Source organism: Capra hircus, chromosome 24, assembly GCF_001704415.2.
Source record: "Capra hircus breed San Clemente chromosome 24, ASM170441v1, whole genome shotgun sequence".
NCBI classification, from domain to species: domain Eukaryota; kingdom Metazoa; phylum Chordata; class Mammalia; order Artiodactyla; family Bovidae; genus Capra; species Capra hircus.
In genome coordinates, this window is record NC_030831.1 from 42,293,724 (window position 1) to 42,310,350 (window position 16,627).

The 16,627-nt window shown below is 47.8% G+C and overlaps 1 long non-coding RNA gene across 1 annotated transcript; it reads left to right on the forward strand.

Annotated features, from left to right (window-relative positions):
• Positions 1,116-2,736, forward strand: LOC106503536. The gene is made up of 2 exons (XR_001297234.1): positions 1,116-1,314; positions 2,109-2,736. It is a non-coding gene; the product is annotated as an uncharacterized LOC106503536 (long non-coding RNA).

Sequence of the window (16,627 nt, forward strand, 5' to 3'; positions counted from 1 at the left end):
TTTATTAAGTTTCAGACATCACCTTTAGGGATTGCTACTGCATGAGCTGTCTTTGTGAAGTTAGGTTGGTTTAGAACACCAGTAAATCTTTGTAGCTTGCAAAAGGATTAAAATCGTCTGTCCAAAAATGAATGGTTTGACTAATGTTTTGAAGTTCAGCTTTAATAAGCGCTTTGCTAGCAGACACCCAAAGTGATTACCCACCTGAGAATCGTGTTTCACCCGTCAAGTTTCTCAAAGCATGGAGTGGTTTTCAAGATCTTCATCACAGTGTGCCAGGTGTTATTAGGTCAGCTTGTAGTCCTCACCCCCGTCCCGGGATACAGGTACTGTTCTTAGCACCTTTGTTGGGGAGGGCCAGACAGGCTTAGGGAAGTGAAGGATGCTCAGGCTTGGGGGCTCTAGGTAACAGGTCAGGCCTTGGGTCCTGATGATGTGGTCCTAGAGCCCAGGCTCTGGCCCACTGAGGTCCACCTCGTGGAGGGGGTGCCTCATGTCCTGTCCTAGTCAGCGCCGTCTCTGGTGTGGTCCTTCTGTGGTGCCTGTGGCTGACTGCACCAACAATGCAGCCCTCCCTTTGTGCCCGAGGATGGATGGGTTCCAAGATTCCCCCAGGAAACCGTGACCCAGGGGTGTCCGACAGTCAGTTGTATGAAATGACTGAGTCCTGTCAGCTCTTTAGTATCCGTGATGCGCAGCCCACATGCAGAGGGCAGACTGGAACCTTGGAACCTTGTGGTCCTGAATTTTCTAAGACCTTTTTTGTTGCCTTTATTTCCCGTAGAATTGAAATAGCTGGCCACTAGCAATCTCAGCTCTTAAAGCCAGGATGAGCATAGCCAAACACGTTTATCAATGTCACATAAACAGGAGACGGTGGGACTCAGAAACTGGCTTATGTGTGACCTTCACAGCTGGAGGAACAGAGTGTGACCTCAGTCTTTAATCTACAGGGTCCTTAAATATTTAATGATTAAACCAAGTGTATGGATTTTGATCATTCATAGTCTAAAACTGTGATGCTGTGTATAATCCTGGAGAAGGAAATGGCAACCCACTCCAGTATTCTTGCCTAGAGAACCCCATGGACAGAGGAGCCTGATGGGCTACAGACCGTGGTGTCGCAGAGTTGGACGTGACTGAGCGAGTTCACTTTCACTTTATAATCCTACAAAGAAAAAAAGGGATCAAGTGATGTACATGCTTAAGGAATTTGAGGAAAAATGTAGATTTTGGAGGGGAAAGAAAGGACAACTGAGTTACAACAAAAGTTATGAAGAATTGCAAGTACTTGTCCACTGGACATTTCTAGCGGTAAGAATTCCTCATTTTAGTGAATTCCTTGTTCTAAGAAGTAGAGGTTTGTCAGGAGTTACACAAAGAATTTAATGTAGTTTTGGGGGCAAACTTGCTTTTTCATCGTGTGCTGTTTTAATCCTGTGTATCCTTAAATGTGCAGTTTGTAGATAAATATACAAGGGTGTGTAGCAAGCTACTTTGATTTAAATTTAGGGAAATACTTGATTTGAAAAATCCAACTTTAACTTTTGAGAAGCAAAGGGAAGCTTCGTTGCAAAGTATTTCTTCGAATGCCCTTCTGTACTTTGCCATCAATTAAGTTTTGTGAAATAAAAATCAGAATTTCTTGTAAAAGTTTAATGATCATGTTTAATTTATCAAATTGAATTCTCATCTTCTCAAGGGAAAAATGCTCTTAGACCGTGAGCACCGCCCCACCCCCATGGAATTTAACTGGGGAATTTCCTTACACATTTTAAGAAATTAGTTTCTTACCAAGATCCTACATTCTACAATGAGGAAATGGCTTAAGAATCTTAATTTTAGATTAAGTGGTGGGTGGAATTTTAGGGAGGTAAGTACATCTGAATATGAGCTTAGGTTCTTGACAGTGAACTTTATAAAGTGCTCAAAGTTTGTGTGTGTGTCCTTTTAGTGTTTGCACGGAGAGACCATAGGAGGGACATGCTGTTCCAAGTTTTTAACAACGTAACATCGCTGTATCTGTTTGAGGCAGTAAAGGTACAAATGTTTCCAAGAAGTAGGTTTCAAGCTATGTAAATAAACATTTCTTTCCATCCGATACTTAGATCCCTTAACTCTAAAAAGTACCCTGCGGAGAGAGGCCTGGTTAGATTGCACCGCTGACTCAATGGACATGACTTTGAGCAAACTGGGAGGTAGCCAAGGACGGAAGCCTGGCACGCTGCAGTCCGCGGGGTCAGAGTCAGGCACGCCTGAGTGAGTGAGCAGCAACAGAGGCCAGTGGGAGACAAGGTGTCCGTGTGCCTGTGTCCCCACCCCAGGGTCGCGGGGCTGGGATGGGCATGCCTGCAGGATGGGGTCGCCTTTCCCCTGGGCCTTTGTTGTGTTCACTGTGAACTCTTCCTCAGCTTTGGCATTTCATTTTCCCATGATTTCCTTTGATTTCTTGGCTTCTTTTAAAAATAAATCATCTACAGCAGAAACTAGCACGCTGGTGGTAAAGCAACTGTACTCCAACAGAAAGGAAAAGAGCAAAGGAGCTCATCAGAGAAGGACGGACGCCCCCTCTGTGCCCTCTCCTGAAGACAGGTCCCTCAGGCAGACCGCTGGCCCGCGGAGTCCAGGGATCCTCCTCATCCTTGCATCCAGATGTCACTCCTCTAGGACGTCACCATTAGCACGTAGTGTATTTGCCTGTTAGAATCTGTGACATAAATGCCATCCTTTACTCAGCGTGCTGTGTCCAGTTCTCGCTCCCCTAGAAGTTCTTGGAGGCGTGCACACGTCCGGGAATCTCCCTTGGCATGTCTCACACGAGTTCCAGGACCTGACACACCATGTCGTCCTCTTCCCTGCCAGCTTGCACTCATCACAGGGATGTTTTGCTGCCAAGGCTGGCACTGAAATTGTCACAGCAAGACCCCAAAGGTCCTGGCCCTTCTGCTAAAGCCGCGTCTCTCATGGTTTCGTTGTAGGAGGGAGATAGGAAGGTGGGCAAACACTGTCTTACAAGCCACCTGTGTGATGTGTATACACAGCCGCACAGAACCTGAGCTGTAAGGACTGAGTCTATGGGGAGGGAGGTGAGAACGCAGGTCTGCAGGTGGGACCCTCGTGTGGCCACACCGCCTTGCTATCTGCTTAACGCACGTGCTGCGGACTGTGTGTTTGTACGTGTGTTGGATGGAGGTGGTTTTTCTTGCATGTTTTGAAAATGGAGGAATGTAAACACTGGGGCTTCTCACTTCGGGGAAACGCGAGGCGTGGACTTGGTTCCCACATGTGATTCACTTCTGTTTGAAGGTTCTGTCTGCCTTCTGGGTTGGTGGGACGAGTCCTGGACTCACCTGGCCCGGTGAGCCAGCTCAGGTCCTCATCTCGTGGGACTGGCGGTGGCCACTCCCCTGAGCTGGGCACTGGCGGGTGTGGGCTGAAGTATGATGACACCAGGTTGGGATTGAGTTCTGGGTGGTGGGATCCAGGGGAATCTTATTCTCAGGGGACAAAAGATCCCTAAAGACACTTGACCTTTGTCAACAGGTGGTTGGGCCCAGACAGTCCAAAGTGTCATCAGCTGAAACACCCTTATAGTCTGAGGATCAATGGAAGCCACTTCTAGGAGGAACCGTTGTAGGTCAGAGCTTCCATAACTCCTCTCTGGAGCACCTTTTAACAGAGGAGAACTGGGAGGACTGGCCTTTCCAGGCTACTGTGTTGAGCCGAGTCCTGGTCCCAGGCATGGGTCTCCATGGGCCCCACCGTCTTTGAGACAAAGGTGGATGAAGCTGCAAAATTGGCTTTTGTTGTTTAGTCACTAAGTTGTGTCCAACTCTTTGTGACCCCAGGCGGTGTAGCCCGTTGTCCACGGGATTTCCCAGGCAAGAAGACTGCAGTGGGCTGCCGTTTCCGCCTCCAGATCTTCCTGACCCAGGGATTGAACCCAGGTCTCCTGCATTGGCAGGTGGGCTCTTGATCGCTGAGTCACCCGGGAGGCCCCCATATTGGCTTAATGACGTTCAGTTCAATACAAATGAGAGCACGCTTTGGTCTCAGTCTCTCAGTACTGGATGTATTAAGTAATTTTCTGCTTTTGAAAATCTTGGCGTCAGGACAATATTCCACACTTATTACACACTGCATTAGTGGCTAGAAGCTTGTGGCCACGATACGGTTTCAGAGTTTAAGCATTTTGCAACCCAGGCTCTTTACAGCTGGCCTTTCAACCAGTTAACTCAGATGACTAGCTATATATATGGTGTTTAGTGTTACAGTTTCGAGTATGAAGCATGAGCTGCTTGGGAAGGAAGCATGTCAAGGGTTTACTAGCCTGGGACCTGGGCCGACATGGCGTGGGTTATGTTCTGAATTTGGTCACATCCCTGGTTATGACCTGGGGTGTTTTTTCTCTGTGCCCCATTTTTTCTGCTTGTAAGAGGGCGTCCTACCCACGCCTGCTTCACTGAGCATGAAGGGGGTGGGAAAGCAGAGCCTGGTGCCAAGCATACGCTCAGCAGATGGAAGCAGGTGTTGTCCACATACAAGCGAGGCAGAAAGTGGGCCATTGTCTGATTATTTGGGTCAAGAATTAAAGTGCAATACCCAGAGAGGGGACTGGCTTGACATTTTGAAGTCGTGAACCAGATCTTCTGAATGCAGTGCCTGGTCGAATGCAAACACCTTTAACTGACCCTGGCTTTGGAGAAGAGATGAGCCTGGGTTCAGGTTTCAGCTCTGCCCTTACACATGGTGCGACCTCCGCAAGGCCCCCTTGGCAGCCACATGCCTGCTGGTCACATTTCCCATTCAATCCAGGGGGTGTGGTAAGGACTGACGGGTACTTTAAAGAACCCAGCATAGTTTGGGGTACATAATAAGCATATTAAAATTGATGTTTGTACTCTGTCCTTTGATCATGTATCAGAAAGATACAATAAGTATTTAGAAGTTTCTAACAGCTGTGTAATGGAAGTGAGGACCTTGAGTTAGAAAACGTAAAAACACCTTAACATTTAGAGAAGGGGGTTGTTCCTACTGTGTTACACATGATGCATTTTGGTTTTTTATTTCCATTTTTATTTCTGAATATGAAGGTGACACTGGCTTTAGAAGCTTAGAAATTATAGAGATGCATATAGTAGAAAAGAAGTCTGATACTTCTCCCCAGAGATGGTTTATCAGCAGCTTCTTGAATGCTGAGCTAAGTATCAGGTACGTTAGAGTTAGTATAATATTTGATGTAAATATACATTCATTACTGAAGTCCAATACTTTGGCCACCTAATGTGAAGAACCAACTCATTGGAAAAGACCCTGATGCCTGGAAAGATCGAAGGCAGGAGGAGAAGGGGAGGACAGAGGATGAGATGGTTGTATGGCATCACCGACTCTGGACATGGGTTTGAGGACACTCTGGGAGATAGTGAAGGACAGGGGAGCATGATGTCCTTGGAGCCCATGGGGTTGCAGAGTCAGACACAACTGAGCGACTGAACAACACGAGTCTAGTTCTGTGTGGTTGTACTGGGCTGCAGCGGGGTCATCCTGGGGAGAGTTTGGGGTCCTGCTGAGCGCACCCCCAAAGCCCTTTGGCTGAGAGGCAGCAACGCATCCTCTTCCTGTCCACAGCTCGTTAGCTACTGTGCTAAACCACTTGGTCTTAGGAAATGCTCCTTAAAATCTCAGCCTCAATATTGTAACTGCTGTAACATGTTTGAAATGAGAATCACCAGAATTCATTGGTTTCAAGTAACACCTGTGCTCGTAGCTTCTTTAAGGTTTTCTAAAACTAGGTCACTAACTAGTAGGTTTCCTAACCTCCAGAGCCTTGCCATTTGGCTTTGGCCGAGAGGCTCAACTGGGTTTTAAAGCAAACAGGGATATTGGAAGTGTAGTGTGACCTCCACGGGGCACCTGGGGGGATACTCATTGAGTTCCAGGTGTCAGTGGAGTTGGGCTTTGTTCCAGGGGATAGGTGGGGCTAACGGCTTTTAAGAAGATTTGGACATTTGGTTAAATTAGGCACCTTCAACCTCGTGTCCCTCAGACCCTTCCATTTTTTTTTAAGTTAAATGATAACCACCTTTTCATTTTTAAAAGTAGTAAACCAAAGGCTATGTGTGTGTTTGGGGGTGTGTGTGTGTGGGTGTGTGTGTGTTCAGTCACTAAATTGTGTCCATGTCCAACTCTTTGAGACCCCATGGACTGCAGCACACCAGGCTTCCCTGTCCTTCATCATCTTCCAGAGTTTGCTCAGATTGATGTCCATTGAGTCAGCGATGCCATCCAACCATCTCATCCTCTGTCACCCTCTTCTCCTTTTGCCTTCAATCTTTACCAGCATATTGGTCTTTCCCAAAGGCTGGCAAGCTCACAAATGAATTGTTGTCAAACTTAATTCTGCCACCAGGCGGCAGTGCAGTCTCAAGTCTTGAGGGGGACGGGCCACCCCAGTGAGCTGGTTTATCATCTCAAACAAATCAGACTTTCATGTTTATTATGCAAAGTGTCATTACCAAATGAAGGACGTGTTTGTCTTGAGTCTAAGGATAGATATGAAACTTCTCCCCTCTCCTTCAGAAGATAACAGATAGCTGATGTAAAGTTTGTTTTTCCATTATAAAATTGGGATAATTATAGCAATAATGTGGGTAAACGCTAGTGATGTCTTTAATGAAAAGATGCTATAGAATGATACCTTTAATTTCATTACTGACTTTCAATGTAAGCTTTAATTTTTTACAATATCTGATAATTGCGTAAGGCGTTATGTGCTTTTCTATCTGATTCTTGATGAGCAGCTTTTTAAGTTAACAGTTGAAGTGGTTGAATTCTGGGTTCCATGTGCACACCCTGCCCACCTGGCTAATGTGTAAGAGGCCTGTGTACTGACTTTCAGGTTGAACCTTGGCAAGGGAAGAGGAAAGCTTCAACATGGGCTTGAAAACAACAGAAATTTAAAAAGTAAATCTCCTAAGCAGAGACATCACTTTGCTGACAAAGGTCTGTATAGTCAAAGCTATGGTTTTTCCAGTAGTCATGTAGAATGTGACAGCTGGACCATAAAGGAGGCTGAGTGCTTAAGAATTGATGCTTTTGAACTGTGGTGCTGGAGAGACTCTTGAGAGTCCCTTGGACTACAAGAAGATCAAACCAGTCAATCCTAAAGGAAATCAACCCTGAATATTCATTGGAAAGATTGGTGCTGAAGCTCTAATGCTTTGTCACCTGATGGAAAGAACCAACTCATTGGAAAAGACTCTGATTCTAGGAAAGATTGAAGGTAGGAGGAGGAGGGGGTGAGGGAGGATGAGATGGTTGGATGGCATCACTGACTCAATAGACATGAGTTTGAATAAGCTCTGAGATGGTGAAGGACAGGGAAGCCTATGCTGCGGTCCATCGGTTCGCGAGGAGGCAGATACAACTGAAGTGACTTAGCTTGCACACACATCTTCACAGCAGAGTGTTTCCTGACAGTCTCAGTCTATGACAGTGATGCTCCTGGCTAGAGATGCCTGTGGTGCTCACCTTGATCATCCCACCTGCAGCAGCCCTTACAGACATCTCCCTGACCAGGGTCCAAGGATGTGGCTGGATCAGGCCTTGTGGGTCTTATGACGGCAGAACACACCTCAGCAACAAGCACCAGGAAACTTTGGAAATAAGAAGCGTTATGACTCACCAGTCCTGGAGGACGTGCGGCACACCCGGACCACACACCGAGGTCAAGGTTGAGGGAGGGAAGGAATGAGGACCTGGGGGTCAGCCTTTATTAGGGTCCCGGGTGGGGTGCTCTGTGTTTTGTAGGTTCATTCTTTATTGGCAAATTGAAAGCATAAGGGTAGGAACTGGGGTGCAGGCAGAGAGGAGTGGGTCACTCGACGGGTCAGTTATCTGGGTCACCCAGGGCCTTCTGAAAGGGGACCTTCCTGAGTGGCTGGCTCCTTGCCAAGTTGTATACCTATTGTCTTTGAAGAGGGTGCCTCCACAGTCACAAGCTGATGGTCAGGAACTTACTGTCCCGGGGGTGGAGCTGGCCTTGAAGCCTGGATCCTGACCTCATCTGTGCAAACCCTCCACCTGGGCAAGTGGGCAGAGGGGATGATGCCTCTGGGTGAGGAGCTCTGGTCCCATGGCCAGTCTGGAAGTGAATGGCAGTGTCTCCCCTGTGATGAAGGGGGCATCTTCCCCTCTGCCTGGCACAGTGCACCAGGACGAAGGGAAGGATTGGCCTGCTCCACAAGCAGCTCCTTCTGAAGCTGCCAGCCTTGAAGGGAAAGGAGAGGGCGGGGGCCACTGGGACCGTCTGCTTCTCGTTAGGCTGTGCAGAGAGTGAGGCGTGGGTGGAGTTCATTATCACCAGTATATGGTTTATCCTAAGGATGAATAAATACACTTCCTCGACCTACCTCAATGGAAAGGAATGATGCCTCAGGACACTTATCAATTAAAAAAGATCTGATTTTAACTTTTGGGGAACAGTTTTAGATTTATTCCTTTGCATACCATTTCTAATGATGTTCTTTGACTTCTAAGAAGACATTTTTGATTGACCGTAAAGAATAAAACAATCTTTGTGGTGTCCAAACCATGTTCCACAAATTCAGCCGGGAAGCATCTGTAAAAAGGAAACAAACAAACCAAAAGATGCCACACAGACTTTCAGAGACTAGAATGTAACCTTTAAGAAAATGTTGACTGCAAAGCAGGCATTCCATTGAGTTTTGACATAGTTTGGATGGTGTATTTCCTGTGAAACTGACTTAGCTGTGAAGGCCCACCTGCCTTTTCTCCACATCACTCCCTTCCTTCTGCCATTGTTTGGGGTGGCATTTGCCAGGTAAAAACATTGACACTGCTTGTTGGGGTATGATCACGTGATATGAGCAGTCAGAAGTAAGTGGGAGACTGCTGGAACATTTCATTTTCTTATTTTTGCTTATGTCATTTTTTCCTTGATATTGTTTTCCAGATTGAAACGTGAATTTGGTTTGCTTTGGGACCAAAGTGGTCATCTTGGGACCATGAAGTAAAGACTGAGGATCGTAGACCTTTTCTCCTGCCAGCCTTCCCACCCCTCACAATTGACCAAAGGTGTCCATTCTACTTCCAAAACCAGGCAGAGAGGAACTGGGAACCCTGACTGCCATTGGCAGGGTCTGCTGCTTCCCAATAGCTTCTGCTGTGTTTGAATGGTGTTCCTGAGCTCTGATGTGTCCTAGACTGCCCTTGCTACAGCCTGTCTTTTAAATAATTTATCTGAAAATGTCATCATTTCATCTATATCCTGGGACGAAATTTCTGCTGGGTATACCATCTAGGTTTGCAGTGATTTTCTTTCAGTCCTTTAAAAATATGCTTCCATTGTCATTGGCTCCCACTGGTCCTGTAAGAAGTCAGCCATCAGTCTATTTATCGCTCCTTTAAAGGAATTTTGGTTCAGGTTGTTTGGGACTCTCTGTGCTTCCTGGACCTGCACGTCTCTTTTCTTCAGTAGGTTAGAAATGTTTTCAGCTATTATTTCTCCCACTAGGCTTTCTTTCCCTTCATCTTTCTCTTATCCCTCTGGGACCCTTATATGGCAGTGTTTGTAAGCCTGATGTCTCTTAAACTATCTTCTTCTGTTTTTTCTTTTTTGCTGGTTCTGATGGGAGTGATTTCTACCAGACTGTCTTCCAGATCCCCAGTCTATTCTTCTGTATCATCTAATTTGCTCCTGGTTTCCTCTAATATATTTTTAAATTTTTAGTTATTGTATTCTTCAGCTTCTGATTCAGTTCTTTTTAATATTTTATCTCTTTGTTGAAGTTCTCAATGTGTTCCTCCATTCTTCTGAGTTCAGTGAGTAATTTTATTACTGTTACTTTTTAATATTTATTTTTATTTATTTGACGGCATTGGATCTTAATCACAGCTTGTGGAATTTAGTTACCTGACCGGGGACTGAAGCCTGGCTCCCCACATTGGGAGCGTGGAGTCCCAGCCTCTGAACCACCAGGGAAGTCGCTACTCTTGACCCTTTACCTGGAAGATTGCTTATCTCTGTTTTGTTTAGTTCTTTTCCTGAAGTTTTTTTCTTGTTCTTTTGTTCGGGACGTATTCCCTTATCTCCTCATTGTGCCTAACTGTCCAAAACATATGGACACTGGGCTTTTGCAAAAGCTCCTTGTGATTTTAATGAATACTGAGATTGAGATTTTCCCAGCATAAAATATGATAATTGCTAAGTCACTTCAGTCATGTCCGACTCTGTGCGACTCTATAGACGGCAGCCCACCAGGCTCCCCCATCCCTGAGATTCTCCAGGCAAGAACACTGGAGTGGGTTGCCATAAAAGGGAAAGCAACAGCCTAATCTCACACATGGATATAGCTGCAAAAATAAAATATTAATATATAAAAGTCAACTGTCATAAAAATTTCACTAAATAGACTTTATTGCAGCAACACATGAATGGGTCCCCCACAGAAAAGTTATGAGCATAATTTATTACTTTGCATTTCCTATGGAGAAAACCCACAAGAATCTATCAATACATGTTGAAAATTTAACCATCAAATAAAACCTTTTTAATACGAATGGAAAGAAATTACTGAGATGTAATAAAATCTGTTTGGTAGATATTATACTTCCTACCAATACCTGGTTTCTGCCTGCTTCCAGCCATCCTGGTCGGTCGCCCTGAAGCTCTCTGGGTGGAGTCGTGGTGCAGGTGGGGAGGCAAGAACCCTGTGTGTTCTTCCTTACTCGGTGATCCAGGAAGCTTTGTGTTGTGGTGGCAGAGTCATGGGATCGAGATGTTGTGTTTTTCCATGGGGAACAGCATGCCTGGGGTTTATCCAGACCCAGTGTGTGAATCCACTGAGATTTTGGAGTTGTTTGTTACCACAGAGAGGATAACCTCTTTTGACCAGAGGTTTTGGGAAAAGTTTTCCTACAAAGGGCCCAGATAGTAAATATTTCAGATATTACAGGACACGTGGTCTCTGTCACAACTACTCAACACATCCGTTGTAGCAAAGAGCCACCATAGATAATATGTAGTTGAGGAAGCATGCCCTGTTCCAGTAAAACTTAATTTATGAAAGTAGGCAGTGGTTGAAACATAACACATACAGCATTTCTTTCTGGGTCTGACTTACTTAATCAACAGAAGACCCTCCTGGTCCATCCGTGTTGCTGCAAAAGGCAATGTTTCTCTCTTCTCTATGGCTGAGTAGTGGTCCATTGTGTGTGTGTGTGTTTGTATTCACACGTCCAGTAATCGGTTGATGGACACTGAGGTTATTTCCACGTCTTGGCTATCATCAGTAATGCTGCTGTGAACGTTGGAGTGCAGGTACCCTTTGTAGTTAGTATTTTCATTTTCTTTGAATACAAACCCAGGAGTGGAATTGTAGGGTCATATGGTAGTTCTGTTTTTAATTTTTTGAGGAACCTCCATACTGTTTTCCACAGAGGCTGCATCAATTTACATTCCCACCACCGCTGTATCAGGGTTCCCTTTTCGCCACACCCTCGCCAGCGTTTATTACTGTCTCTTTGGTGTAGTCTCCTGATAGGTATGAGGTGATATCTCATTGTGGTTTTGATTTTCATTTCACAAGCCTGTTGACCATTTTTGTGTGCCTTCTTTGGGGAAATGTCTATTCCTCTGCTCATTTGAAAACTGAATTGTTTGCTCTTTTCATCAACTCAATGGACAAAAGTTTGAGCAAACTCTGGGAGCTGGTGAAGGACAGGGAAGCTGGCATGCTGTAGTCCATGGGGTTACAAAGAGTCAGATACGGCTGAGTGACTGAACAACAATGTGAAAATATATATGAATATATAGAGATACATATGTACATGCATGTATATTTGGCCATGCCTCGTGGCCTGTGGATCTCGGTTCCCTGACCTGGGTTGAGCCTGGACTGCAGCAGTGAGAGCTCTGAATCCTGGCCACTTGACCGCCAGGGAGCTCCCTGTGTGTTCGCTTTCCAGTTGTTTGAGGTTTTAAATATTTTTTGGATATTAACCCCTTATCATATATATGATGTGCAGACATGTTCTCTTATTCCATAGGTTGCCTTGTCATTTTGTTGATGGCTTTCTTTGCTATGCAGAAGCTTTTCAGTTTGACCCCACATGATCATTTTTGCATGTTTTAGGTGAGCACAGGGGCTCTTGCAGTCAGTTAGAGGAGCTGGGCAGTTCGGTGTGCAGACTGCCTTCTGTGCACATCCCGTTAGGTGAGGGCACAGAGCATGAACGTAAGAGCTTGGACGTCATGAGCGACAGGAACGAAATAAGGAAGCTTGTTCTTCTGGCTCCACCACGGCTGCTGGAGGAGGCGGGCCGGGAGGCTGCGGCCGACGCCTGCCTGCTGACCTCGAGGGCCAGGCTGCTGCTGGCATTGCCTAACCACGATGCTCGATGAACCTGCCTCCTATAGAGTCTGCAGGTGCTCTCCTGAGAAGCGTGCAGAATGCATACCCAGATGATTTTGTGAAAAAACTAATTAGGTTGTTTGGTACAAAAGCTGCACATGTCAGGAGTTTATGAAGCTTCTGAGGTCCCAGAGAATCAGGTTTCCTGGTGTCATTATTGAACACCATCAGTTTTCATTTTTTCCTGAGGGGCACTGGTGCTGAATTGAAATCCATCAGTCACCTCAACTCATCGAGATGTGCAGAGCTTGGACTGTGGGCTCCACACCAGGCTTAAAGCCTAGACGACAGAGCTATGTATGACACAGTCCTGACCTCCGAGGAGTTGAGAGCCCGTGCTTTAAGGAAGAAGTCCAAGTTTCTTAACTTATGTGGGCTTTCACGTCCTGGCCCCGCCTCCTTCTGCCCCCTCTTCTCTGGGGCAGATTTTTACTTTTTCAGCAAATAAAACGTGGGGCGGTCTGAATCTCCCTGTGTCCACGGAATTGGGCCCACGGCATGTTGAGTGACCATGTCCTTGTGCTGCCTGGGGGTCTTGGGGATGTCACTGTGCTCCTGGAGAGCTGGTGGCAAGCTCCTTATGGCTGGCAAGACCTCCAGGGTCGTCCCGGTATTCTTGTCATCTTCACCTCTCAACTGAGAAAGCAGGAGGGGAGGAGGGGGTGGAGGCTTCAATATTTGAAAGCACCAAACCCAACAGAATTTATGTGGACATTGTAATTATTACTAGGCTGAATTAATGAACTCTGTCCTCTCCTTTTTTGGCTGGAAGAACATAAAAATCCCAATGAAAGGAAACAGATGTCTTTGCTCTGAGCATTTCCAAAGGAAACTGCAGTTAAAAACTGAGACGCCACAGAAAGGCCTGCTGAATAACGGAGATGCTCCGGTAGTGTTTCTGCTCCCCAGCTGCGTGTGAGCGGAGTGGGTGCCTCTGGCCGGCACAGCACCCCCATCAGAGCAGCCACACCAACAGCGTCGTGGACACGTTTGGGGAAAAGCTTGAGCCGTGTTTCTTGCTGCACTTGGTTTTCCTTTCAACCAAAAGCGGAGTCAAAGAAGTCAGTCCCCAGGAGATCTCGTGGGCTGGTAACGAAGCGTGATTTATGGGCCAGGAGGAGCAAAGACCGCCCGCGGGGAGGGTGATCCTCTGTGCTCAATCTCTAGGCCCGGGGGTAGCTGGCGAGCGCTCGGGGTCAGCCCTCAGTGGAAGAGACCCCACATCCCCAGTGGGAAGGGCCTTCGCCCAGGGTCACTGCTGTTAGGGAATTCGAGGCCGGCCCTCCTGCTGGACTCTGTCCAGGGTGTGACCCTGGCTGGTGGCTTGGGTGCACTGGGGAAGCCCCCTTTCTCCATGCAGGCTGGAAGGATGAATTTCTTCTCTCCCCAAGCAGGGAGGTTGGTGCACATTGTCCCTCTGAGAGTCTGCTTTCCTGCAAAACATCAGAGTGCAGAGTTCTGTCCAGGTTTTCAAAGAGGCCCAGAACTCACCTTGTGTCTCCCCATCTTTGCCTTCTTCATCCTCTCTTCTCTTCCTTTCCTTCTACCAGTGCTGTTCAGAGACTGAGGCTCAAGGAAAACAAGAGGGAAGCTTGGCACATCCCACTACTGTGGTGGGGACCCCAAGGGTGGCACTGGTGCTTGTTGTTGGCAGAGGCTAGTCGGGGCACCCAACCCTGGGTGCCAGGTAGCCGGCATGGTGGGCCAGGTGGGAGAGCACTGGTTTGCTTGGCTCTCTGGCAGCCTCTCTGGGACCAGGAGGCCTCAACTTCACTGGGCCCCTCTGCTGACCCCGGCCCCCAGCTGTGTTTCACAGGCTGAAGAGAGAGAAGGGCCCCATGGCTCTCGACATCAGAACATTTGCTTTAATAGATGCCTTTGTCCCTTGAGGCCACTGGACCCCGCAGGGCTTGAATGAATCACCGACTAAAATGGATAGGGCATCAATTGTCCAGAGGAGATACGGGCTGGGCTTCAGGTCCGCTCTACCATTCTTGCTCTCCTGTTGGATCTTGTTTGTTGGATGTTCTCAGGCAACTTTCGCAGGATGTGGGTGGGTGTGCCCTAATTTTGATTTGTGGTTTAGCTGTCTACTTCTAAATTAAAATGCCTAGCAAACAAAAGGCCTGGCTCTTGGGTCCAGGAAGTGAATTGTAGAAGCTTGGGGAGGGGTGATGGGAGCCAGTGGGCACAGGCTGAGACGGGCTGAGATGGGCTGGGACGGGCTGCAAGCTGGTTGAGGATGAAGTTAATCCTCAGTCTTGGAGGATTGTGTTTGCCGGGAATCTGAGCTGCCACTGCGTTAGTGGAAGTGCACTGTTGAAGGCATGAGGGCTCATCCCACTCAGGCTTTGCTGGACCACCGAGCAGTGTAACTGGTCCTGCAAGGGGTGCCTCTCTCCACATCAGGGGCACATCTGATGGGGAGCTTTGCCAAGAGGAGAGCTGGGGCCTTGTGGGCCCGCAACCATGCTGTATGAGAAATGAGGGAGGGGACACACACCTCGGCTAAGAGAACTGACGAGCCTCTGGACAGTGTAGGTGCTGCTCCCGTGAGTCTGGGCCAGCACACACTGTGGGGAAGGGAGGCTCAGCATGAAGGGACCCCCTAGTCGAGCCCCTGGGGGGCAAGGACCCCATGTTGGGGAGATTGCATACCTACCTGTGGTGCGAGGGTCACAAAAAAGGTTGAAATAAGTGACTTTAAAGTCTTCTCCAGCGGGGAGATTTTTATGATTTTCAAATGGACAAATTTGTATTTTTCATGAGTTTGAGTGAAATCCGGTAATTGTGTCAGGAGGAGTCAAGCTCCTGGGTGATCCGTAAGAGCCACTGGGAACAACTGGAGTGGGACTTGGCTCCGTCTGTGCCCAGAGCCCACATCCCGTGTGACCCTGGATTCTCCCTTTGGTTTGATGCCCTGGAGGCGTGCCTGCCTCAGCGACCCTGTCCATGCCCCTGTCCACGTCGAGCGTGTCCCTGGGAGTGGATGGTTAATTGTCCATGACATTTGCTGGCCATCAAGAAGCTGGTAGGGAGCATGGAACACAGGATTCGTTTCCCTCTTCTGATGCTGCCGTGCAAACCCATGCGTGTTCCAGGAGAGGCTGAGCCAGCCCTCTGTTTGGGCTGACAGCAAGGAGACAGGTCCAGACCGCCTCCAAGGAACCCAACACATGGGAGAAAACTGACAGCCCCGTCATTCTGAGTTTCCCATCTGGGGCCAGAATGCAGGCTATTCAAACTCTGAAGGCAAGTCCTCCTGCTTTTGCTTCTTGCAAGAGGAACAGAGGGTCAGTGCCAGTCACCCTGGTGGGGCTCAGGGCAACCAGTTAGAAATGTCTCTGAAGGCCGTGTGTTAAGGCCATGTTTCTAAAGGCCCCCAGAGAAGAAGGGGTGACAGGGAAACTATAGATCACCCCCCGACCCTGCCTTCCCCCACCTGCTTAAAACAGGTCTCCAGGCTGCTTGGAAGGAAACAGTATCAGACACCCAGGGGCCTCCTCACACCACCCTGCTGCTGTTCGAGGATCATGGCACCCACACTCCCGAGGCTGGATGTCAGCTGCCTCACTGGGTCCCACCGGGCTCTCGGTGGGCACTGGGATGCCCAAAGGACACTGTTCTGGTCTGAGGGTGAAGACGACACATGAGCCTGCTTGGTACCTACCTTTCTTATCATTCACCATCCACTTGGAGTGGGCAGGACCTTCTAGAAAGGCTCTGCGACTCTGGTTGGTGTGGACGAGCTGTCGACTAAGGGACAACAGGTGTCTGAAGACCCTCAGCAGGGGTCACTCTCCAGGCTGACATTTGAGACCAGGGTTCCCAGCTGGGTGACAGTCCCGGGGCATGGGTGGCCGGTGAGGGAGACACAGATGTGAAAACAGGGGCATGACCCAAGTGAGCTGAGGGCAGTGTGTGTGCTGTGTGTGCCTGAATGTGCACATGTGTGTGATGGGGCAGACAAGGAGGGGCTGAGGGAGAAATAACTGATGAACTTGGGGAGAAGTTGAGCTGGACTTATTCTGACCACATGAGGCCCTAGAGCGGTCATGTTATAAATCATTTTCTTATGAGGAATTCACTTCCTGAGCTTCGCACAACTTCCCAAGCCTGGCCTGTGCATGAGAACAGAACCTAGAAATCTGAGAAAATGATGGTTTGTGCAAATGTGGTTTGAGACCACAGCG